This window comes from Pygocentrus nattereri, chromosome 19 (assembly GCF_015220715.1).
Source record: "Pygocentrus nattereri isolate fPygNat1 chromosome 19, fPygNat1.pri, whole genome shotgun sequence".
In the NCBI taxonomy this organism is placed as follows: Eukaryota; Metazoa; Chordata; class Actinopteri; order Characiformes; family Serrasalmidae; genus Pygocentrus; species Pygocentrus nattereri.
The window spans coordinates 12,784,050-12,808,045 of NC_051229.1; the positions used below are offsets into that span (position 1 = coordinate 12,784,050).

A 23,996-nucleotide genomic window follows, 5' to 3' on the forward strand; every position below is an offset into this window, starting at 1 on the left:
TGGCGTTGACTGCATTCAGCCACAAGTGCATTGGTGAATCAGGCACAGATGCTAGGTCTGGCCTATCACTCCAGAGCAGGGAAAGACTGGCCATCAGGAGGACTGGGACCAATCTTTTTGAGCCAGTAGGTGGGTGGGCTGCTGAGAGAGTGAGACAGAGAAAAAAGCATGGTTTCTAATGTAGTCCTATGTAAAATGAATGGAGACCACATGGGACAAACCACACGTGCTACGAGTTTTGGGGGACATGGTGGGAAAAGAGTGTGTGGTTGTAGAGGGGTGGTCCAGGCTTTGGATTTAGTTCACAGGCCAGCCCTGCTAAAGATAATGCAGTTTCACTGCTCCACTTTTCAGTACTGGGTCTGGTGGGTTTCATACCCCTCTAGCAGACGCTTGGCTTTGGTTATGGTGACCTTAGACTCAAGCAGGCAAATTCACTAATTGTCTAAGCGCGAAAAACTATTGAGCCCCCCATTCGATCCGAGCTCTGATCTTTTATGCGGAGGCTTTACGGTTGAGAAAGAGCAAGAACAAGAGGAGAGCAACACATGGCACGTCTTTTATCCCCCTGCTCGGAGAAATGAGATGGGATTTGGTGAGGAAACTAAATTGAATTGAAAGCAAACAATGCGCGCTGGACTGGCGCCAGGCTGCTCCGAGGCTTTGCGACGGAGGTTTGCGCGTTGATGCGAAGCTTACGTTACCAATCAGTGTGAACAATGGCTGGTGCGAGAGGAGGGGGCTCGGTGGGGGGGAGGGACGAGGGGTGGTTTTGGTCGGAGAAAGAGAAGGGGAAACGGAACAGAGCGAGCGTATAAGGCTAAGCTGGAGGTGAGATCCGTAGCTTCGTCCATCGGGAGACGACCGATGCCTTGAAAGAGGAGAGAGCGGAGGAGTCGCTCGCAGCCCGCCTGGGACAAACGCCAGCTGACATTCGACTGATATTTACGAAAAGGGGGACGCGGTGGACGCTGACCAGCGAGCACGTCGCCTCTTAGAAGAATGGAGGGACGGGACCGTGGCCTTTAGGGACCACCAGGACCGGGTGAAATGACGCTTTTGTGTTTGTGGTTGATGCCAGAGCCCTGAAAGCTCCGCGTGTCCTGAAGGAGCGGGTTGAATTCGCCGCTCAGACCGAGCTCGCAGCTCTGAAGCGTCGGCTGAACATTTACGCTACTTGGCTCCGCTTGACAGGTCGGTAGTTTCTCTTGTTTGTGCGCTGGACTTTTGAACCGGTGGACTGCATTCATCTCACCCGACCAAGCCACCTTTGCTATTTGCTAGCGTTTCCCTGCAGAGCGGCTTCAGTTTATCAGACGCGAATGTGCCTCCAAGTGCGGCCAGTGTGGGCTTAACGCAGTGATTCATGAGCCTGCATGGTTGGATGTGATGGAGCGTGTTTAAATGCTGTGTGTTGTTCGTTCTCACTGCTGTGTTGTGTATGTGCTGTTTAACAGTAGAGTAGATCTCCTGTTGTAGTTCAGATGGATGACTGTAGTGTGGTGGGAAGAGAGGAGGTGTGTGGAAAAGGGCCACGGAAAAGAGTAGACCTTTCAAACTGACCATCCAGCACTGGACAGAGCACAGCGACATGGAGTGATGCCAGTACTGAATTTCAGAGAGAGAGAGAGAGAGAGAGCGAGAGAGAGAGAGAGAGAGAGAGAGAGAGAGAGAGATGGAAAAGAATAAAACAAGGAATGAAGGAGTAAATAGTGAAGAATGGAATAAAAGAGACAGAAATTAAGGAGAGTGGAATAGAGAGCGAGAGAAAGAATTGAAAGAGAGAAAGAAGCAGAGTAATTAAAAAAGAGATGATTCCACAGAGAGTGAAGTAGGGAAAGATGGAAAAAGAGATGGAGTGAAGGAGAGTGCGCTGAAAGAGAGAGAGGGAGAGAGAGGGGGAGAGTGAATGAAGGAATAACAGGAAGAGAGTGAAGAAGAGACAGGAGATAGATGGAGGACAAAAGAGTGCAAGAGAGAGAGAGAGTGTGTGTGTGTGTGTGTGTGAGAGAGAGAGATAGAAAAGAATACAACCAGGAAGGAGAGAGTAAAGGAAGTGAAGAAGGAAAGAGAGAATGTAATAGAGAGAGAGAAAGACATGAAAGAGAGGAATTAATGAAGGCGTGATTCAAGAGAGAGTGAATTAAGGAAAGATGCAAAAAGAGATGTGGAGGAGAGCATGCTGAAAGACAGAGAGAGAGAGGAATGAATGAAGGAATGCAAGAGAGAGAGAGAGTAAAGGAGGAGATAAAGAGTGAAAAAGCGAAAGAAAAAGCAGACAGGGGAAGAAGAAAGTGCGAGAGAGTGATAAAAAGGACGATGAATTAGTGAAGGAATGACCGAAGAGAGACAGAGTAAAGAAAAGAAAGGTGGAACAAGAGTGATGGGGAGGAGAAGACTGTGAAAGAGAGTGAGGTGAAAGAGCAAAGAAAGAGGAAATGAAGAGTAAAAATGAAAAAAAAAAGACGATGGTAAAGAGCGAGAGAGGAATGAATAAAAGAGAGAGTGAAGAAGCGAAAACAGATGGGCTAGAGGAGAGTGATGAAAGAGAGCTAGGGAGGGAAATGAGTGAAGGAAGAAAAAAGTGGTGGAAGAAAGAGGGAGTGAAGTGTGCAGTGAAAGCAGAGAGAAGGCATGAAAGCAGGAAAGAGAGAGAGAGAGTGTGTGCTGGAGGAGATAGGAAAGAAGAGAGAAAAGGATGGCTGAGAGTGAAGAGAAAGATGAATGCACGTAAGAATGAAAGAGAGAATAAAGGAGGAGACAAAGGGTGTAGAAGGGTCAAACAGAGATGGAATAGAGGGATGTGATGGGAAGAGCGAGAGAGAAAGAAGGAAGGGAGTGAATGAAAAGAGTGATAGAGAGGCAGAGCTATGTATATATATATATATATATATATATATATATATATATATATAAATAAACGGAGAGAGAGAGGGAAGCAGAGGGCAGAGGGATTACAGTGTCCATTTGTTCTGTACACAGCAGCCTCCTTCCAGATGGATGAGCGCTGACAGAGAGTGAGTAGGTGCGACTCTCAGTGGTGGCCTCTCAATGAAAGCCATTTTTTCTGTAGGATTTGACTCTGAGGCAGCTCCATCTGTGTCATTAGACAGCGAGAGGGGGAGAGCTGCTCGGAACTCCTGAGGATCAGTGCGGGTGGAACAGGGGACGCTCCAAAATATTAACAATTCTTTATATGAGCTTTTCATTTTGCCAATTATCATTCACTTATTATTCAGTCAAACAGAGCAGCATCAATATTTATAGACTTTTGTTACCTCGACATAAAATGCAGTTGATCTATACATTCTTTGTGCACAAATGCATTATTTTGTAGCATCTGTTGCTAAAAACTGTTGCTGGGTTGGACATGCATTGCAGAACACTGGCAACAAGCCCATTCGGTCTGTCTCATCTATTAAGAAATTATAGCCCAGTGAGTTTTTTGCAAAAAAAAAAAAAACCCTACATTTAGAGTGTTCAATTAATCTCAGATGATATTATGTGTTTAAAAGATTGTCCTCTTAGGATCCAAATGAGAACCAATGGTAGGTCTAATGGTAGTTCTAGTTCATTTTCCAACTGCTTGAGACAAACAGTGTTGCCTTTATGGTTTATTTTATGCCACTCTAAAGCATCTAACTTGCTAACAACTACCTTGCTTGCCAGTCCAAACCCACCGAGAGGCCCAACGTTTTATTACACACTTCAATAACCTAAGAATAGCTCGTTTTGCCGTTTTGCTTTGAAGTCCCGGTACTTACTGAATGATAAGCGTTAGAATATAATAAGCCTGGGATTGTAAGTGATTAACTTATTGGCTGATTTGAAATGATATACGACTTTGATCTCTGCATATTTACTCACAAAATGTCTACAAGGAATAGAGAACTCTATCATTACTCTGTCATTCTACATTACATTCTGCTGTATTTAGTGGTGGTATAATGATTCACAAAATTGCCATTGGCTTCAGCTGCTAGTGTAACCACATACAGTGGAGAGCACCATGAAGTATCACTGGGTCCTTCTGGAACCTCTTTAACAGGTAGTTCTATTTACTGTGGTCTATCTGTGCTGGCAAAGTCTTGTTGGTACCTGTCATCAGCAGGTACCACAAACCATAAAGTAGAACTTTCCAATCCTGGCAAAGAAAGTTCTATGTTGTACTAAAAAGGGTTCCTTTTGCTCACAACAATAGCAGAAGCATATTTGGTGCTGTGTAGAACAAATTTTAATATTCATAGAGAAGAAGGGAAAAGAACCATATATGCATTTAAATGGCTCTTTAAGTTGTCATGGCTCTACATATAACCATTACCTTTACTGGAGAACCCTTGAAGAACCTCTTTTTTAAGGGTGTGCTGGGCTGATGGCCAATACAAAAAGCACAGTTTGAGTTTTGTAAATTCCTTAAAATAGCATATTAAAATGTGGCATTTTAAACTGGAAACTTGGTCTAAACTAGAACCTAAATTACATTTTGTCAGAGTTCTGTAAAGCTTGTCCAGCCTAGCAACAGCTGCTACTCCCAGATCATTTTTGTGGGCAGAGCATAAGCCAATTCTAATATATGTTGATATATTTTCACTTTGCAAGTCAAACAGCCTCCTTGGTTGGTTTTTTAACAGTCCATCAAAACATCATAAACATGATCATAAAAACACAGAGTGTGTCTTGGCTAAGTTGTCGCTGGCTTTAGCTCTAAGTGTTCTATCATGAGCAGATACCAAATACATAAAACTGTAACCTTCCACTCTTGGCAAAATGGATTGTAGATAGTACTGTAGAGAGGCTCTTCCACTTGTGGCAATAGTGGAACACTATCTGTTGCTATAAAGAACCGTTTTTAATAGGTTCTTTTGAGAGCAACATGCAAGTATAGAGCGTCCAGTATAGAGAAGAACCGTCTAACCAGGCAAGAAACATGTAAGCATTCAAAATATTCTTTCAGTTTGCCTTATTTAAACAGTCAATTGAAACAATATAAACATGATTATATAAATCCAGAGTGTATAGTAGATGTCTGTGACCTGAAAAAACACATAACTGCTTAATATGGTGGTACTTGGCTAAGTATAATGGACATAATGTGGACCATAAGCCTCTTAGTGACTAACTACGACTTACAGGCTGATACATTAAATCTGCATCTCTGAATCAAATCAAGTCGAGTTTTATTTCTAAATCGGTTCAGAAAACAGGAGGAAGATATTGGACACGTCGAACAAACTAATTTTTCAAAGAGCCCGTGGCGGGTATTGGATGTCAGTTTGATGACCTGTCAGTGGTGGGTTTGAGGGATGTGTAATAACCCCGGCATTATGTGACAGACGGAATAGATTATCTTTGTGAGCAGTATCGACTGGGCTCCACAGGTCATTGAGGGGAGATGCTGCATGCCTCAATCGTCCAGTGCGCCATCAGCGCTAGTGGTGGTGGAGGGATAGGCTTGGCTGGAGCACGGCGCTGTGGTGTCACAGCCAGCTGGACGTGCCGGGAATGAAACAGAGGGGGATCGATCCATTCAGCAAGCACAAGCGCACTGCCCAAGTGGAGATGCATCCACATCCTCATGGGCTACTGCAGATGATGTAATGGTTCAGAACCCACTTCAGACAGCTCCTCAGATTGCCTGTGTGTGTGTCTCTGTGTTTGTTGTTGTCCTGACTTTGTACAGTTCTAATCTACAGGAGTAACAAAGTATCCCTGGCTTTGTGAAGTGCTTCATACGAAAGCTCCATGTTTCACCTTTTTAAAACAGAATGAGCACAAACATGTAAAACTTGAAAAAATTTGGTAACAATTAAAGTTTAGTCTAAGGCTAAGGGTTGCTGACCCCTGGTCTAACCCTTAGCCTTAGACAAATGTTAAGAAGAGCTATTTTGTCCTTTTAACAAAAATCAAACCGCAATATTTTTTGTCCATTTTACCTTCTCGGCTATAAATACACTATATCGCCAAAAGTACTTACTCATCTGCTTTCACATGCATATGAACTTGAGTGACATTCCGATCTTAACCAATAGGGTTTAATATGATGTCGGCCCACCCGTTGGAGCTATAACATCTTCAACTATTCCAGGAAGGCTTTCCACAAGGTTTAGGAGTGTGCTTATGGGAATATTTGACCGTTCTTCCAGAAGTGCATTTGTGAGGTCAGACACTGATGTTGGATGAGAAGGCCTGGCTCGCAGTCTCTGCTTTAATTCATCCCAAAGGTGTCCTGTCAGGTCGAGGTCAGGACTCTGTGCAGGCCTGTCAAGTTCTTCCACACCAAACTCGCTCAGCCATGTCTTTATGGACCTGCTTTGTGCACTGGTGCGCAGTCGTGTTGGAACAGGAAGGGGCCGTCCCCAATCTGTTCCCACAAAGTTGGGAGCATGAATTGTCCAAAATCTCTTGGTCTGCTGAAGCATTAAGAGTAAATTTCACTGGAACTAAGGGGCCGAGCCCAACTCCTGAAAAACAACCCCACACCATAATACAAATAAATGCATTAATCCCCATAACACTGATGTTTCTCTTTGGCTTTTTGTTAGCTGCTAGCTAGGTGAGACTGTTTTCCACGTTGCTATGTCACCAGCAGTCTGCATGCCAGCCTTCAGGGTTAAAGAGTGAAATAGCAGTTATAGGTTTAAGTTTTAAGACCATTTATTGTTAAACCTGTGTTAGGACGATCAACAGAGCTGAGTCCGAAGTTCAGTCTTCAAAGTTGGTTGCATTTTCTGAAAGTAATCCCAAACACTTTTAACGTTCTTCTTTTCATAGATTAGTAAGGGTTTCTTCACAGCTACACGTCCTTTCAGACTCATAGTGGTGAGCTGTCTTCTCACAGTGTAAAGATGGACAGAAACTCCTGTGGATTTTTTCAGATCTAAAGCAAGAGTGGAGCTTGATTTTCTCCTCTCTCTCAAAAATCAAAGTTCTGTTTATCTGCTGGGGACAGTTTAGGTGGTCTGCCAGGTCCACTTTTGTTAGGAGTCCCATTTTCTCTGTAACTTTTTTGAATTTATTTTCCTCTGACTTTCTCCTCCTGTATACAAATGGATTACCTCATTTCTGATCTCCTCAGAAATCTCTCCTGAAAAATGAATATCTTGTACTTAATGGCTGGAAATTAAGTAAACAAAGGGTGGTCTTTCGCCTTCACTGTACTGAATACTCCTCATTTTTATATACTGCATGACACCAACCGGTCTGAGTGTGAAGGCATGCATATGTTTCCTCTGAGGCCACTATCTTTTTTGAGCTGCTGCTCACGCAGCATTGTGGGGCAGCTGAACACATTTTGAGGAGAGTGCTGACTGCCCAATTCAGGGTACGTGCACTGGCAGAAGGCCAGGACTAGCCAGCAGCATGTTGATGGACAGCAGAGAGAAAGTAAGCCATTCTTTCCATCCAGAGAACAGCAGAGCCAATTTGTGCTCTCTTAGGCTCTCAGTTGACAGTTGTGCATCATTGGGATTTAAACTCGTGTCCTGCTGCCCCGGTTGCATAAGATTTAAAAACAAATCCTTGTTAGGAACCATCAAAATGTCCCTGCAGCATCAAGAATAAATAAATAAATAAAAATGAAATGAGGAAAATAATTTTTTCATGTGATCCCATCATCATGGGAACGTTCGGTCTAAACAAATACAGCAGAAGAAAAAAAACCAGTACACCCACGTCAACATACATAACCCCATAAAACACACGCTTGCACACTCAGTCTGTCAGAGGAAGCCTTTTGTCAGCATTTCACACTGTGTTCAGCTTTTTCACTCTGCTCTCGTTTGGATGCCCTGTTCTGCATTCCGTTCTGTTATTTTGAACCCAATTACAGCTGATAATAATCCACAGAACCATGATAATACAGTTGCTTGCACAAGCTTGAATAAACCTGGTCAAATCAGATGTTGATTTTCCAAGTGAAAATAAGTACACATCTTTTACAGGGAGCAAAACGTAAATATGACCTTTGTCTGCAGATTTAGATAACTTCCACTTATTTACTCAACGTATTGGAACAAATAAAATATAAAATATAAAATGCGTCATAACTTTTGCACAAGCTACATTTTATGGTTTAATTAAAAAAAAATATGTTAAAGCTACACTGTGTAAGTTTTGGTGATTTGGAGACCTCTCTGGTGAAAATGTGTAATAGCACGACATGCAGAAGGAGGTCCTGTAATGTGGGTTGTGCTTCAGACCCCATGGACGATCCTGATGACTATGAGCATGGTGAGAGAGCATTCAAAGGGGAATCAGTCAAAACCTGGTGAAGGATGTGTGTTCTGAGAATGTAAGTGAATGATCTGTTCCTGCCATCATGGTCTAATGTTAATTTTACATTTGAGACTTAAACACTGAGTTGGGCCTTTTTGAGCCTCTGTGTGTGATGTTAATATGTAAAGACGTATGACATGGTCTGAAAAGCACCTTTGAAACCCAACCTGTCATGCTGACTTTTACATTATTATTTCAGGCTTTGCAGGGTGACAGTAATGCTACTTCTTTCAGTGGTAACATACAGAATTTCATAATGCAGCTTTAACATCACCAGGAGGTCATAATCGTGCATTAAAGTTTGGAGAAGCAAGTTCTCTGGATAATGGATAATGTGTTAATTTACACCAACCAGCAACTTCATTAAGTACACCTCTTTGTATCTACACAGTTTGTCCATTTTATCAGGTCGATTTACCATAAAAGTGCACTTTGTTCTGCAGCCCTGTTTTTCAAAAAGTTGGGATGCTGTGCAAACTGTAAATAAAAACAGAATCCAATTATGTGCAAATCATCCATCCATCCATCAATCCATTTTCTAAGCCGCTTCTCCGTCAGGGTCGCGTGGGGATGCTGGAGCCTATCCCAGCAGTCTTTGGGCAAAAGGCAGGATACACCCTGGACAGGTCGCCAGTCCATTGTGCAAATAAAACAAAGACAAGATATCAAATATTAAAACTGAGTTGTTTTTTTTTTTTCAAATATATGGCCATTTAGAATTTGATGCCAACAAAAGCTTTCAAAAAAGTTAAAACTGGGCAACAATTGGCTGGTAAAGTTGTGTAATGCTAAAAAACAAACGGTGGAACGTCTCGCAACTAATTAGGTTACAATGTGTCTCAAAGACAAACTGTATCCAGCTCACATCTGCACTTAGCGTTGTCCACTTATTGGATCAGCCACAGCATGTCATTGCCAAGTGTGGATGGAGCAGCTCCTATTTGGGTGGAGGATCATTCACTGAGATGACACTGATGGTGGTGGTGTGTTAGTGTGTGTTGCGCTGGTCTGAGTGGATCAGACTCAGCAGTGCTGCTGGAGTTTTTAAATGTCTCAGTGTCACTGTTGGACTGAGAACAGTCCACCAACCACAAATATGCATCCATCAGCGGCCTGTGGGCAGTATCCATTGACCACTGATGAAGAACTAAAGGATGCCCAGCACAAACTGTCTAGCAACAGATTGGGCTATTGTCTCTGACTTTACATCTACAAAGTGGACCAACAAGGTAGGAGTGTCTAGTAGAGTGGAGAGTAAGGGGACACAGTGTATAATAACTCCAGCAACACTGCTGAGTCTGATCTACTCTTACCAGTACACGCCACCAACATGTCAGTGTTGTTGCAGCGCTGAGAATGGTCCACCACCCAAATAATACCTGCTCTGTGGTCGTCCTGGTCATTGAAGAACAGGGTAAAACGTGTGCAGAGAAACAGATGGACCACAGTCTATAATTGATAAAATGGACCAAGAGTGTAAACACAAGACAGAAGGTCAGTCTATTTTCATTCCATCTCTCTTTTCTTCCTTCCCCATTTCAATACAGCTCTGCATTAGGCTCAGTAAGGCCTGGGTTGGACACAATGGAAAAAATAACTTGTTTGTATTGATTTGCTTTGGGTTGAAACTGTAAATGATCTCAGTGAAGTGTTAAAGAAAAATTCCATAGATTTTTCAATGTATATAACTGCATAATTCAACGGATGAGATGTAAACCAACCCACCCAGAATGGTTTACCTACAGGCTCCGATTTCCTTATAGTGGTGGTGATAGGAACCAAGACTTGCGATATCTACAGTGCAAATACAGCCATTTTATTGACTTTCTGAAAGGAACAGTAAACCTACATGTGTCTTCAGAGTGTTTATATGTGATATTGATAAAGGGGAAATAGTGGTAAATCAGAAAAAATGCTATTTTTCCTTACATTGCTCTCCATGTAAATCTCTACCATGAACAGATTTTTAACTATGTTTCAGGCCAAAATCCTCTCTCAAAACTATTATAAAACAATGCGTCAGTCAGCACTCTGAATGACTTTGTTCACAGCCTAACCATTTCATTTACTTAGGTTGAAAATGTGTAAAATTGGTGGAATTCCTCTTTGATTGCTATTTTAATCTATTTTGCTTCAGGCCACAAGAACACAGCGCACATCTGACCCATGTTGTGTGATTAGGTCACATATTAGTGTTAGCTACAAAGCACTGGTTATGTTAAAAGGTCCATATCACACTTTTTAAATATTTTAATAAGACCATTTTTATAAGACCACTCTTAATGCCTGTGTGAGTTTATGCATGCAAAACAGTTATAATTCAAAGTTTCTTTATGCCTTCAAATTAAACAGGATGTTTTTGCTGTGCCCTAAAATCTGATACATGTAATTGACTGTATGTAAATGATTGGCTGCCTTGTACTGGGTCTCATTCAAAAAAGCAGGCCAGGATGAAATGCTCCTTATAGCTTCAATAGGACTGGGCGGAGCTAAACCACTGTAGGCCGAATGTCCATAAATAAATACATATTTATGTCTGTTGTGACATCACAAACACAATGGATTCAAATTGCCTTGTATTGGTTTGCGTTTGTATGTGGACTGTTGAGTGAATGTGTTGTTCTGCAGTTTTAAGAATGTTTACACACCACATCAATCTTTTATTTCGACAAAGTGAGGACAATTTGGTTTTCTGTGATACAGGCGCTTTATAAGTAACGCATAGTCTGCCATCCTGACCAGCTGTTTTTCACAATAACAGTCTATTTTGAGAGTGCACTTAGAAGAGGTAGTGGGACGGAGCCTGGACTTTTGAAGTCAAGCCAAGTCGAGCTTTATTGTCATTCCTCTCATCACAGCTGTGTGCTGAGGGAGGAATGAAAAACAGTTCCCCCAGAGCCACGATGCTACATTTAACACGGGAACAACGGACAATACATATAGACCAATAGACCAATTTGTAAATGAAATCTACAGTCTGCCCAAATGTAACTGATCAGCAGGGACATGTTTGGTGTCTGAAGCTTCTTTGGTTTTACTTTGAGCTTTGATGTGGCTATCAAGTAATGTAAACTCACACCCTGCCAATTAGCACTGTGCCTAAATCAGTACACATCTCAAATAGACTTGTAGTTTCTGACACTGTATAACATGCTGTTGTCACGATACTCTTATCAGATGTTCGCTACACAAAAATGTGTCTTGGCAAGGGAAATGATCATGAATCTATCTGAAAAATACACTTCTAATTTTGAGACATTTGTCAATGTATTATATGATTATTTAGCTTATTTCTGGATTTATTTACTTGTCTTAAGTCATTTTATTAAGTAAAATTATCTCACTATGTTGGCAGATAATTTTATTTTATTAGATTTGGTTGAAACAAACAAAATTATCTGCCAGTATAGTGTGATTATTTTATTGCAGAAAAAGTGAAAACATCTACACTGTTAGAAATAAAGGTGCTGTGCAGGTACAGTTTTTGTTCATCAAGGCACAAACAATCAAAATGTTCTCTCAAAGGTACCACAGTGGTTTTAAAGTCTAGCTGTGTACCTTGAATAAGTTTTTCCAGGTGAAAAGTAGACATTTTTACCTTTTCAGAACCTAATGTTCTAAAACAGAACAATAAAACAAAAAGCCTGCAAACGAGACGGGGTGTGTGGAGTCAATACAGAAAAGAAAATGCAATTTCAGTGGATTATGGTACAATTATGTTCCCTGTCTAGAGGTACTGAGACGTACTGTTGTGGGTGCCACCCCAGTGACAAAAGTGACCATTTCATACCTTTATTTCTGAGAGTGTACAAATAAGTTAAATAACCTTCTAATAAGCTTACAACAATTTCAAACTGAGAAATATTAGATAATTAGGCTACATTTGATAATTTCACCTGTTAAGATATCATCATTTGCTGTGTAGTAGATTGCACATTCCTTTTTTAATCTTTAATCATTTTGTTTCTCACTTAAGCACCACTTGGACAGAATTAGTAATGTAATTTGTAATATAATTTTTACCTGTGATTATGGGTAATTTATTCCCATCTGAACGTGCCATGTCAGTGACATGCTCCCGTGTCAGTAAAGATACCAGCACCTTTTACCTTCTATAAAACAAGCTTCAGATCATGTCATATTAATCCTGTGTGAATTGATATGCCACTATAAACGTCATCATCATTTGGAAAAAGAGTTGCTTAAGTATCCAAGCACCTGAAGAAGTGTTTACTTGTGTTCTCTGTAGCTAAAACCAAGACGAAGTGTACTACCTACGTCCTACCTCAAGTGTATAATTCGTGAAAAAGTGAAAAAACAGAAAAAAGGTTTGATTCTATGCAGTGATGTTGACTGATGGCTGTGCATTCCCAAGCTAATTAATATGCTAATGATACATTCTCCTAAGACAGCAAGACAGATGGTTAGGCTAAATGGAATAACAGCCAAATTAAATGTTTTCTACGTATTTCTGGACAAAAGGCAGTTGTAAATTAAGTAGCCGCTCCCATCCAAGTCATTCATACTGAGATTTCTTGTTCCATACAAATTGGTAACAAACATTACATACATGGTAAACTTGCATTACCTCAACTCCCCATGGAAAAGTAACCCTGACCGAATAATATTTTACTCACTTATTGGAATTTCTAATCAAAAATCAAAGTAAGAATTTCGTTGAAGCACAAAGTTCCAGTGTGCTCCTGGCCCAGCTGCTCCTCCCCTTCTCCCCTTTTACCTCCCAGTTCCATTCACCAATCCCTGTAATGCTCCCAGTACGAAGTGATGTATATAAACACGTTAATAACTATAGCCTTTTATAATGGGCATGTGCTGCAAGCAGTAGCAGGCACAAAGTTTAATTTCACTTGTGTAAAAATAGTAAGTTTAGAGGGGCATGGTAATTACACCTGTGGTTTTAGTGGGCAAGACAAAAGTCCAGGACTGAATTTAACTCCCAGGCGAGCCCTGCTGAGTAGATTGATAAATCAAAGTGATAATCAGTTATTATTCTCAGTGTTACTGTGCTCTGCTAAAGCCTGAGTACACTGATAAATCAATGTGATGATCAGTTATTAATCTCAGTGTTACTGAGCTCTGCTAAAGCCTGAGTACACTGATAAATCTGTGTGATGATCAGTTATTAATCTCAGTGTTACTGAGCTCTGCTAAAGCCTGAGTACACTGATAAATCAATGTGATGATCAGTTATTAATCTCAGTGTTACTGAGCTCTGCTAAAGCCTGAGTAGACTGATAAATCAATGTGATGATCAGTTATTAATCTCAGTGTTACTGAGCTCTGCTAAAGCCTGAGTACACTGACAAATCAATGTGATGATCAGTTATTAATCTCAGTGTTACTGAGCTCTGCTAAAGCCTGAGTACACTGACAAATCAATGTGATGATCAGTTATTAATCTCAGTGTTACTGAGCTCTGCTAAAGCCTGAGTACACTGACAAATCAATGTGATGATCAGTTATTAATCTTAATGTTACTGAGCTCTGCTAAAGATTGAGTGGACTGATAAATCAATGTGATGATCAGTTATTAATCTCAGTGTTACTGAGCTCTGCTAAAGCCTGAGTACACTGACAAATCAATGTGATGATCAGTTATTAATCTTAATGTTACTGAGCTCTGCTAAAGATTGAGTGGACTGATAAATCAATGTGATGATCAGTTATTAATCTTAATGTTACTGAGCTCTGCTAAAGATTGAGTGGACTGATAAATCAATGTGATGATCAGTTATTAGTCTCAGCATTACTGAACTCTTTTGAGGGATGATGGATCTGAACAGTGTCCTGAGTAGTGGACATGTTTATGAGTGGCATGTTGTACTGGACTTCTACATGTGTTTCATGACAAGTTATATGTCATTAACAGAAAACAGCAGTAGAGATTTTCCTATGTGCTTTAACATCATGTATTTAATTGTAAATGTATTCTAAATTTATTCTGAATACATTACTGTATTATATATTGCAATGGATCACATTATAACACAGTATTCAGTATTCAGCCTTTAGTTTTTCTAAGTATACTGACCGACACTGATAATACAGCATTAGAAACCACACAAACAAGTCTATTTGGGATTACTTAACAACTTTATATGGTTTGCACACGTGTGTGCTGATTTACTCATGCAGTTGGCATAATGCTAATAAGACTAGCTATAAGCTTCCATTGCTTGTGTGCTACATTATTCTCATAGCTTTAGCTTTCTGCAAAACTAGATCAGCACCAATCATGCCAAAGCTGGCTGATTATATTTCTGATAATGGGGAAGCCATGTAAATATGACTTTTGACTGAACCATTGCTTTAAAGTGCCATCAGGCAGATCTGCTCTGATAGCCTGATGGAAGCAACTGCTTCTGAAGTTGGAGGACTTGGCACAGATGCTCCGTAATCTTCTTCCATATGTGTGATTAGACACAGCAAAGCTCTTCACCAGCCTAGTCGTTGATCGGTGGTGGTTGGCACTGGCAGCAGGATGGCTGGTGGTGCCGAGCCAGTTAGAGCCAGCGCTCCTGGCCTTCACTGAACTATGCAGTGGATCGTTACATGCAGTGTTAGTGAGTCGCCTCTGATGACTTCCGATGCAGAGATGTGTGTTATGCGTATGTGTTTGTGAGTGTGCTCTGATTACGCTGCCAGTGTTCGCTGATTACAGAGTGGTGAAGAGCGAGCAGACAATCAGAAATGGGGGGAGGGGGGAACAGGAAGAGTGAAAACACACACATTCAGGATGACACAAAACACTTTGTGGGGTGCGGTGCATTAAACGGCTCAGCGAGATGGAGCTGGAATGCTGGTGAAAGGAAAAATGAATGTTTTTCCATTATAACCTCCCACCTACAGATACACTTACATACACAGGGAACATGCATACACACTTCATGTCAGTGCAGATATACTCATGCATGCAGGGGTGCTCATTCTGTCTGTGACTCTAATGAAAACAATAATCATAACAAATTTCACACAACAATAATATTGTAGGGCAATGTAGTGTGTTCAAGAAATATGTGGATGTTAATTCCAGGTTAGTAGCTCTTTATTTATTTATTCACGGGATTATTTTGCTAGGGGCTCTTATTGTGAAGCTAGGGCTAGTTCAGCTTCAGGGGGATATGTATGTATCAAGTTGACAAAAAATTTGTCTGAAATTAGGTTGTCATAACATTTTCCATAAAGTTTTACAGTTGTCGCAAAGGGCTTATGAAGGGTGTTATGTAGCCTTATGAACACCTCTGTAACATTGGGGAGCGATGATGAGGTGGACACGTGCTGAGATAAGCGAGATTTATTAAGGGCAAATACAGAGTGAGGGTCAAAACAATCCAGAGTCACAGAGTCAACACGGATTGAACAGGGAACAGACATGACAAAAGAGATGCAGGATAAACAAACAGAGAGTTTGTTCCAGAGGCCAGAAGAAACAAATAACAAACATAGACCAAACAGCAAACTCACAGGGGAAAACACGGGGCTTAAATGCAACAGGGGCAGGGTCTGAAAACAAGGGGGCAGGACCGGGAAGAAACAAAACAAAAGCACATGGACAGGACTGGGAGGTAAACACAAGCACATGGACAGGACTGGGAGGGGCCAATCGTGACAGCCTTGATTAAAGCAAAGTTTGTTAGAGAACACCATGGATTACAATGCAACACAAAGTGCTTTGTAAAAAAGAAAGAAACAAACAAACATAAAAACAACATACCAGAACAGTAGAAAATAAAGAAAACTCACTGAACATGAAATTAAAAAAACATCAATTTATTTTCCTACATTCTACATTTTGGGATTTTGTATTGAATTAAACAGGCTGTTTTTGTTAATGTGCCTTTTTGATTGATATATATGTGAACGAGCTCTGTTCTGATTGGCTGTCCCTCATTCAAAAAGCAGTCCGTGCTGAACCACTCCTTATACTTCAGTGTAAATGAGTGGAGCTAAACTAATGTTGGTTGAACAGCAGGACATATGTAAATGTGCTGGTTTTTGTGACATCACAAAAACAGTGAAATAAAAACAGGCTGTGTGAGGATTGTGTGGAGTGGGGTGTGTCTGGAGTGGGCACTGTGTGGAGTGGGGACTGTGTGGAGTAGGAACTGTGCAGAGTGGGGACTGTGCGGAATGGGGACTGTGTGGAGTAGGGATTGTGCGGAGTGGGGACTGTGTGGCGTAGGGACTATGCGGAATGGGGACTGTGTGGAGTAGGGAATGTGCGGAGTAGGGATTGTGTGGAGTGGGGTGTGTCTGGAGTGGGGACTGTGTGGAGTAGGAACTGTGCAGAGTGGGGACTGTGTGGAGTAGGGACTGTGCGGAATGGGGACTGTGTGGAGCAGGAACTGTGCAGAGTAGGGACTGTGTGGAGTGGGGTGTGTCTGGAGTGGGGACTGTGTGGAGTAGGAACTGTGCAGAGTGGGGACTGTGTGGAGTAGGGACTGTGCGGAATGGGGACTGTGTGGAGTAGGGATTGTGCGGAATGGGGACTGTGTGGAGTAGGAACTGTGCAGAGTGGGGACTGTGTGGAGTAGGGATTGTGCGGCGTGGGGACTGTGTGGAGTAGGGATTGTGCGGAATGGGGACTGTGTGGAGTAGGGATTGTGCGGAATGGGGACTGTGTGGAGTAGGAACTGTGCAGAGTGGGGACTGTGTGGAGTAGGGACTGTGCGGAATGGGGACTGTGTGGAGTAAGGACTGTGCGGAGGGGGGACTGTGTGGAGTAGGGACTGTGTGCAGTGGGGAATGACTGGTACGTGTTGAAGGAGTCAGTGGAGGATTGAAATAGATTGTAAGAGGGTAAAATCTTGCTTGCAGTCTCATTTCATTTTCTGTGCATATAGTGGAAGTGGATTTAAGTGTCTGAACCCTGGACCTGGACCCAAAGCCCCCGAGCCTCGCCTTCCTCCACCAGACCCTTCACTATTGGCTACTGTTTCCATGACAACACAAGAAGCATGGCCTGAAATGGCCAGAGGGCATTTAGGCCTCTCTCTCTCTCTCTCTCTCTCTCTCTCTCTTTCTCTCTCTCTCTTTCTCTCTCTCTCTCAATTCCATTCATTACTGCTTTATTGGCATGAATGTTACAATATTACATTTTGCCAAGGTGTTAACAAACATAATAAACAAGAGAAAAACAGGGAAACAAATAGAAATAAAACAATAGATGATAAGTTAATGTGCCCATGTCATGGAAAACCCAATTTCCCCTTGCTTTTTTTAAAATAAAGGAGTTTAAAGTGATATATAACCATTGTTTCAGATTCTAGACACACCATTCAATCCCAGTCCATACAGTACATATACAGAAACTATGCTGCTGTTCTGAATTCATTGTTTCTATGATGTAACAAGAATCAACTCATTTGCATAAATCCATATCTTTCTATTCAGCCTGCAGCAGTTTATCTCTGCTCATTCACACTGAGGTTGTAAGCAGTGCTTCAGCTCTAAGTACCTTTTGAGCCACAATACAGGGCAGCCAATCAGAAAATTGCTCATTTACATATATAGTCTTAAAGACACAAAAACAGCCAGTTTAATTCTAAGGGATGGAGAGAGGTTGGAAGGTCAGTAGTCTCTTTCTCTCTGGGTAAAAATGAATAACACTTTAGATAGATAAAATTAATGTTATAAATAGATTTTAAAAGCAAAATATGAACCCTTACATTTTTATTATTATTCCTTTTTCTATGTTTTTATTGTCTTTATTTTCTCGAGTCCGCTGATTTTATGTCCATTTGTCTCTTTTCTTTGTAAAGCAGTTTTTGGTACATAAAATCACAGATGTTAATAAGAGGAAGGAAGGGAAAACAAAATATAAGAAAAATGGAGCATATTGGCCTTTAATCTTAAATTTAATTCATTCTTAAATCATGTATAATCATAATCTCTCTCTGCCCCTTTCTCTATTTTGTCTTTGCCTCTTTCTCATTCTGACTCCAAAGAAATACAAAAATCTATCTCGTTCTTTCCCTTTTTAATCTAAATCTTTTTCCTTTCCTGTCTCTTTTTGTGCTTCACTGGCATGAATGTGAGGAAATTACATTTTGTCCATAACATAGATATGAAAATAATAATAATGCATTCAAACGGAATTCTCTCTCTGTCTTTCTCTACCTCTATTTTTGTCTCTTTCTGTGCTCTACAGACAAAAGTAAGAGAAATAAGAAAAATAGAATGGGAAAGAAATAATTTACAAGATTGCAAATCATATCCTCAAACTCTCTCCCTCTCTCTGACTCACTCTCTCTTTGTCTATTCATGAATGTTAGAAATTATACAAACAATAATGCAAACAGGATAAACAAATAGTAAATAGAAAGAAAGAAAGAAAGAAAGAAAGAAAGAAAGAAAGAAAGAAGGAAACGAAGAAATATAAATAGAACAACCGGTACATTGTTTACAAGATTCTATAGACCTCTGAGGTCAGACGTTTTGTAGTTGGCCTGGATTAGGAGCTCTGTGTCATGATTGGCCCCTCCCAGTCCTGTCCATGTGTTCGTGTTGTGTTTTGGTTTAGCCCGCGTGTTCTTTGTTTTGTTTTTTTAGTCCAGCCCCCTCGTTTCGTGACTCCACCCCTGATTGTTTCCACCTGTGTTCCCACCTGTTCCTTGTTTACCCTGTTATTATTTAAGCCCCCGTTACAGAGGCTCGCCTGCCGCGACGTCCGCGGGGGCAGACAAGCCTATCCGCCGCGTCCTTTGGAGGCGGGTCTTTCTGTAACGGGGAGCGAGGTTGCAGACGCATATGTGGAGATAAGTGACTTTTATTGTGGGCAAATCCAAAATCAGGGTCATAGCGGTCCAAAGTCAGATGGCCAACAGGGATAGATTTAACGTCAGACATGATAAACACAGAAACACCGAACCAACATATAAACACAACCATAACAGTTCAAACAACAAAGACCAGCGACAACTAGAGGCAAACACATTGCTCATATAAACAAACATTTTTCTGCTGAATATCCCAGGATCTTCTGAGTTATGAACTATTGTTGAACAGTCAAAATATGAATAGTGAACAATAATACATGCTATAAGGGCGCTAAAACTCCTGCACATTGAAATGACATCACATGAAAATAAGTCTCCTACCAAAGCAGTTTAACTATCATGTTTCACAAAGTTCACTGATTTGCCAGTCTTATGACAGTCTTATGTCAGTTCACTATGCAGCAGTGTTAACTCGCATGAAGCAGCATTCCTACTTCACCTTCTTAATGACCTTGTAATTTCACAAGATACAGTGGCATTCGGGGGGAAATGTACGCAAGACCAAATGTATTCAATTTGGAAAGTTTTAGTTTACTGCAGGACACAATGCCAGCTATTAACAAAAACACCATGAGGCCATGTGTTGTGTGCTTTTATAAAAAGGTAGAACATAAATTAACAAGTTTACAGTCACTCATTAAAGTCACCCACGTACTGCTATCATTTCATAAATGTCATGTAATAATGAAAATATTATACTATAGCTTTGTTTAAAGCATAAACATCAGTCTTAAGCTTTAAGTTTTGTTTAGCAAAATTACCACCACAACACTAATGCTAATTTTTGCTAGCATCTTAATGTGATATGTATGTTCACCTTAAGCTAATGGTACCAGACATCCATTGTCCCACAGTGGGTTTAACACGGCATAAGGCAGATCTAACCAAAATATAGACATTTGAAGTAAATAAAGCATTCAAGCAACATAGCATTCAAACAGCATATTACTTTCACGGAATCATTCAATAAATCCAAAAAAAACAGTACAAAGATATTCAGATTGTGATTTTTTTGCATCAAAAACATCCACACCAGACACATCACGATTTTTTTTATTTTAGAATTTCACCAAATTGTTCATGCTGCAGAAAGAGGGGCAGAATATCTATGACATGGTCTTTTGCTTCCCACAAAATGGGCAAACTGTGGGCAAATTGTGCAGGATGCTTTCCAGGTTGGAAAAGCAAATAAAGAACATGAGAGTTTCTACACTTCATTTTAGGTGCTAAAACTTTACAAACTCTTTCACTTGCAGCCTGGACCGCGAACTCATTTTAAGCTGGTAACACGAGACATAGCACAAAATAGCCAGTATGACTTCAACCAGGGAGACTGGGCTACTGTTCATTTTGGAAAAGTGAAAGTAACGTTAGCGTGAAGAGCTTCGTCACTTCACTCAGAAGCTGAAATGTTAAATGTTTCTGCATAAGACATTTGTATCCCAGTGATATGTAATTTCTGTATTTGGAGATTCTGCACAATTTAGCATTTGAGAAATTTGAGAAATTTGCTGGAATTCAGCTGCTGTGTCATCTTGGGTGTTGCCATGCAAACACATGAATTTATTGTTGTTCAGATAAATTGCTCAAATACAGTACTATGCGAAAGTCTTAGGCATCTAAGCAAATTTTTAAACAATTTACCTCAGCAGTGAGTTTATCACAATATATAATATAATGTCATTATTAAGTAATATTCTATAAATTCTGTTCATTCAAATATTAACACTTTTCTCAGTGAATAAACACATACTACACACATAAATAGATTTTGAAAATGTGTCTTGGGTGCCTAAGACTTTCGCACAGAACTGTATATCACACTCATTGTGTAAAGGCCTTAACAGTGAATATTAGTGGAGAAGCGGTTTGTAGCCTGATAGCTACTTCTCAGCCTGATTAGCTTGCAGTCTTTTAGCCTATAGTTGGTGAGAAAATAAGTTATCAGCCCCTCAGTTTAAACAAAATCAGGTTCTTTATCTGTCAGTACAATGTCAGTCTATGTCAGCAGCATAACAGTCCATTAGCAGCACAGTAGTTCTTGGTGACTTAATACAGAATTCAGTATGCAGTCATAGGTGTGTGTGTGTGTGTGTGTATCAAGTCATTTTACAATGGCTTCGAATGCAGCTCAGCCAATTAGGTTCATAAACTAGAACTATCAGTTTTATTGTATCGGCATGATTCAGTCTGCATACTAACACGCCTTCAAAGGTCTATTAATCACATACAGTTATAATCATTTGTGGGTTTTTTTAATCCTTCTTCCCCTTCCCATTTCTCCCTTTCTCTCTGCTCTCTCTCCCTCTCTTTACCTCCAATTGTGAACATCTTTCAAGTGTCCCATTATGCTCTGAGCATGATTCAGCCGCTCTTTGCTTATTGTTTTGTGAGAGACGGAGCGCGAGCGCGAGTAGACATTGATGAAAGCTCCAAGGGCGCATGCTATTGATGGTGTAGAATAATGCTTGCAGTCAGGCTTTTTTTTTTTTGCTGCGAGCTATTTTCCTTCCTGCCACCACTGTCCATTATCACACGGCTGAAGATGTGCATCGGATGAATATGATTTTAAGCAGTAGTGACAGGCGTGCGCATGTGCAGCGCTGTCGATATACATCATTATGACACGTGCAGTGCTGCACAGGGTAGAAATTAAACCCTGTCCCATTATGACTCCGAATGCAAAGCTACACATGGTTTTTTGGCCTCATGCACAGAATTCAACATGCCAGGCATGAGACAACACAGAGTTTAAGGCTGGAGGCGACAGATTTAGCCTGATTATGGCAGGATTTCTGAGAGGATTACAGATTACAAGGGCTACAAGTTGATGCGTAAACAGATGAAACTGCCATTAGTAACCACGACGGCCAACAACAAGCATGCAAAATGGACACCACCAGGCAGGTGGTCCAAAGTCGACTTCCGTTAAACCCTCTCAGTGCTGGTCATATTAAAACATCTGGTCAGACAGCTTCCATTTCATTGAAGACAGCAGACCTAATGGATTTTGTTCGCCCACTGTTAAACAAAGCAGATGGAGAGTCTGTCCTCCCACGCGTGGTCAAACCAAACAAGCTGTCCAGGGAACACTGTTTATTAATGGATTATCTAAAAAGGACATTTACAGCCTTGATGCATTTTCTGTTGAGAAGAAGTGACGGACAGGGCACATTAATGGGTCAATTATATTGAGGCCATGGATTTTAGCGAGTCCCATGGAGCGTGTAAAATGCAGACCAGATGCATTACAGCAGCTTTCAAGTGCTATGTCTGTTTACCTGCCCTAAGACTAATCATTGGGTGAATTTTTAAGAAGATTCCAGAAGGTATGTGAGCAGACTCAGACAAAATACAATTATATAGAATAATCTGAAAGTATGGACACAGCCCAAACATTTTTTATTGGTTTGGAGCTGCAGGCCTACTCTAGCGCAGTGTGTTTAAAAATGAAACGGTGACAACAGGCCAACTGCCGAAGCAGCTGTAGAGTTTTTCAGGGCCAAAAGTGGAATATTCTTGTCTGTCCACAAACCTGAATCCCACAGAGCAAGCATTTCACTTACTGTGACAAGACTGAAGGCAAAAACAAGTGATGATTGAAAAAAGGTTGCATTACAGGCCTGACAGAGCATCAACAGGCAAGACACCCAGCAGTTGGTGATGACTACGGCAGTTATCAACTGCAGCAGATTTGTAACCAACTAGGCTCACAAATCGGACTGTCGTCAGACATTGTGGTTTAACGTGGCTGAGAACTGTCTACTCAGGAATATGCACGTGCAAATAAATAAGATATCTTGCTTACTAACTATAAATTGCTTGAAAGGCACATTGCTTTTTAGTTTCCAGAGAGGTAATGGCTTGTAAATGTGTATTTCCCATCAAACAGGTAAAAACTAGTATTAGGAACTGTGTATGCACGTTGTCACTGAGAGTGGTGGTCAATAGTAATTTATTTGACCAAATCAGGAACTTTCCAACTGTTCGTTTTAAAGAATCAAATGTTCCTTATAATTTGTGTTCCTTGGAGTATTTGCCAACCGACTAACACAGAAACCTCAAGTACAGCTAGTGCAAACACAGTGATGTCAAACCACCATCAAATCATTTTTTTTTCTTTCTTATAACTCAACTAATTTCTGTCCTCTTTTTAATAGGCCGGCCCGAGGTCAGCAGATAACAGGCTAACAGGCTATTCAGCTAATATGCAGAGACAAGAGTTGAGTAAAAATATGTAAAACCCACAACATACCAACTAAAACATCACTCGACTGTCTGTTTTTAAGCCAAGGCTGACAGACTAATGATGATGTGCACTAGGTTGACACTAACAAGACAGAAAATTCCATTGGCATTGTGCTACCGGATGAGCAGAGACTACATATGTGCATTAAAAGGTTCCCACATTAAACATTGCAGCATTAATAACATGCACAGTTTGCACCAGAACAGTCTAGCAGTCTAGCAGACTCACCATGTTAATAAAATATAAATTTAAATGACTGGCAATTGGTTGAAATTTTGAATCAGTTTGACTGATTCATTGAAAAGAATTGGCTCAGACATTGCTACTATATACATGTATGCACTAGCATATACTATGCATCAGACTGTGGGTGTGAAACATGTAAAGCTGTGATTAAATATGTAACCATTACAACTGACATTACAAATATTTTAATGTGCTGGACAATAGAGCCAAATTAGCCACTTTCAATATAAGTCAACTAGGCTAACTTAGTCCCAGTTTACTACTACAGAACAAGAGCTATAAGACTGAACATTGAAATTCCAATTGACAGACTTGGAGCCTACCAAACTTGGTGCAAGACCACATTGCAGAAAAAAAAATGTGTAAAACATCCGTTACAGAACTAATTACTGTTGCATTGGTCACAAAGGGCTTCCACTTCTTCTGCA

The 23,996-nt window shown here is 40.7% G+C and overlaps 1 protein-coding gene across 1 annotated transcript in view; it reads left to right on the plus strand.

Annotated features, from left to right (window-relative positions):
- The first annotated feature begins 781 nt into the window (after positions 1 to 781).
- The window catches only part of lrrc24 (leucine rich repeat containing 24), a 52,552-nt gene continuing 29,337 nt past the window's right edge, over positions 782 to 23,996 (plus strand). Inside the window, exon 1 of the mRNA XM_017682164.2 lies at positions 782 to 1,194. The gene's annotated coding sequence lies outside the window, so the exon portion shown is untranslated. The remainder of the gene's footprint in view (positions 1,195 to 23,996) is intronic.